The sequence below is a fragment of the Odontomachus brunneus genome, unplaced genomic scaffold (assembly GCF_010583005.1).
Source record: "Odontomachus brunneus isolate Ranch 3 - 2012 unplaced genomic scaffold, Obru_v1 Obru_scaffold_142, whole genome shotgun sequence".
NCBI classification, from domain to species: domain Eukaryota; kingdom Metazoa; phylum Arthropoda; class Insecta; order Hymenoptera; family Formicidae; genus Odontomachus; species Odontomachus brunneus.
This window is the reverse complement of record NW_022639592.1, coordinates 457,623-460,692: the sequence shown is the minus strand read 5'-3', so window position 1 is coordinate 460,692 and position 3,070 is coordinate 457,623.

The window sequence follows — 3,070 nt, the reverse complement described above, 5'->3', positions numbered from 1 at the left end:
TCGGATTTAATGACATAACAACATTAAAAAAAATAATAAGTTGAGAAATTGTATGAAAAATTATGAGAACAATTTTTACTAGGGATGATATATATACGCCTTTAAATGGCCATTTAACCGTTGTACTATTCTATACTTGTACATGTTATTTCTCTATTATTGTTGCTTTTTTATAAAAAATGAATAATACAATTTTAAAATATAAACATTGTTTTTATTGTGTATATGTGTACAATTATTGCACAATATAATTATCTTGACTTCTCTGCAGCAGTTTTACATAGTGTGTATGTGAAACTGCCCCATTTAATAACGTACATATGGCCCTTAATAGAATTAAATAGCCTATCTAGGAAACAGAATCTGCGCGCAATCTGCCGTCAGTCTGTCGTCAGAATCTGTCGACAGGCTCTGCGCGCAGTCTGTCACCAATCTGTCGTCAGAGACTGCTAAAACAGTTTCTGTGTGCAGTCTGTTGCCATTCTGTCAACAGACACTGTTGACAGACTCTGCATAAAATCTGCTCGCACAGGTTTGGCTATCTGGGCATTATAATATTTTGTTAAAAATGTGAAAGTAATTATCACTGGTTCACTACATTACATCAATATTCATCGCATACCCTTATAGAAATATCATACTAAGAATCATTGATAATTACTTATTATCCAGTATTTTTAATACTGAAAATAAGTAATTATCAATGATTCTTAGTATGATATTTCTATAAGGGAAGAAGCATGAATTGTAAGAACATCGTTGGAGTCATCAGAATTACCGCGTGCGCGCTCGATCAACAGTTTAATGCGGTCAGGACATGGATGGTGGCCAGCGGTATACCGCTTAGGATCGAAATTATCGCAGGAGGATTCATGAAAGTTTGGAATGTGTTGACAACCTTCGATATCTAGTAGTTTATGAGACATGAGAAAATTAGGAATATAAGTATATTTTTGTAAACATTATGATTTTCTCATTTTTCACCTTTGCATAATAATTCTCAGTATTTGATTACTATCAATATTTAACAGTGATTTTATTATCAGTATTCACCAGAAATTAAGTACTGGCCAAAAAATTACTGAATTACTGGTAATATTTAATCACTAATAATTTTTCAGTATTTCTTAGTATGATATTTCTATAAGGGAGATTAGTTCTTTCCACATGCGCCGAGTTATAAACCCTTTTGCATGGTGAAAATATGTACGAAAATGAAGCGGAGCATTTCTCAATATAAGGCGAAAACGATAAGGAACATTTACTATCGTGACCGAATTCTTTTGCAAAGATTACTTCTTTTTACATGCCCCGAAAACACTTTTGCATGGTGAAAGTACGTACGAAAATGAAGCGGGACATTCCTCAATATGAGAGGAAAACGATAACGGACAGTTACTATCATGACACTAAATCTTTCTGCAAAGATTAGTTCTTTCTACATATGCCGAATTATAAACTACTTTGCATGGTAAAACGACGTGCGAAAATGAAGCGGAACATTCGTCATTATGAGACGAAAACGATAAGAAAAAATCTATTTAAAATTTTCAATCTATGATATATCTATAATATATTTATAAATATCTGTACGGAACGAACATAATCGTAAAAATCCCTTATAGAAATATCATACTAAGAATCATTGATAATTACTTATTATCCAGTATTTTTAATACTGAAAATAAGTAATTATCAATGATTCTTAGTATGATATTTATATAAGAGATGTTACATTTGATAAGCAACATATTCGCGCTATCGTTGCATTATTTTTTCATTTATCGTCCTTTCACAGATGCTATGCAAGTGTGTGCTACGTTGTTATTTCAATTTTCTTACACATAGATGGCACGTAAAAGTAAATGCCATGTTGCCAATATTCGCATTCTCTCCAAAAGGCTTTTGCTATTTTTATGATGAATTCTTCTAACAGCTTATGTACTTTTTTTTTTTTTTTTAAGGCAGAGGAAATACATTACGCACACCCCCGGGAAAGACGGGACTTTCCCAGGGGTAGTTTGGGACTCTCCCTCTCCGGAACTAACGGCTGGAGGGGGCATACCCACTAAAACCTCTTCCGGGCCTCTAGCGGCAATAGCGAGGTCGTCCCGGGAACCGCTTGCGCATTACTTCCGGGACGCCCTCAGCCGCGGGGCGGGGAAAAACCTAAACCCCGCCCCCTTCCCGAGCCAGGAGGGATAATTCCCTCCCGGCCCGCTGTTCCTATCCTCCATGACCGGACGTGGGCACCCCCATCCGGTCACACTTCACCTGTAGGGGCGCTATTGGTCGGGTCCGGTCCCGTCCGGACCCGGCCCGCCCCTACGCTCCCGACCGAGGTTGCTGGGGCGGAGGGGTCTAAGAGTTCCCCTCCGCCCCTCTCGGTCAGGAGCCTCCTGGCTTTGGGAGGGGGTAGGCGGCCTAAGAGTCCGCCCTTGCCCCCCTCCCGAAGGCGCCTGGTCTGACTTCTTGTCACGAGGGAAAAGTCGCGCCTTGCGACGCGTCTCCCCCGCCCGTCCAGGCGCCGCCTGTCTCCTCCGTTGTTCAGGAAAGTCCGGAGGCATTGTAGGGGGTGGCAGCGCACCCGCCGATACCCCGGGGAAGGGAACGCCAGCGGTGGCGTCCCCTCCTCGCCCACGAGTGCGCCGCCCCTCAACTCCGCGCTGATGCGCGGGTAGGTGAGGCGCCGCCCTTCTTTTGCGGCGCCTCACCCCGTCCCGGGGGGCGGCGGTTTCGCCCCGCCGCACCCTTTCCGACTCCTCCTTCTGTGACACAATTGTGTCACAGAAGGAGGTGACGGCGGACCAGCCCTCGTCTCCCCCAAGCATGTCCCTGATGAGGGTCGGGGGAGAGAGGTCCGCTCCCACCACATCAATTAGGACCCGGCGCTCCACACCCCAGGAGGGGCATTCTTCCAGGGTGTGTTGCGCCGAGTCCACCTCAGCACCACAGTGGTGGCAGCGGGAGTTAGGCTCCCTACCAATCCTGTGCAGGTACTCACCGAGGGAGCGGTGCACTTGGACACAGTACAATTGGACACGTTGCAAATGGACACATTGCAAATGGA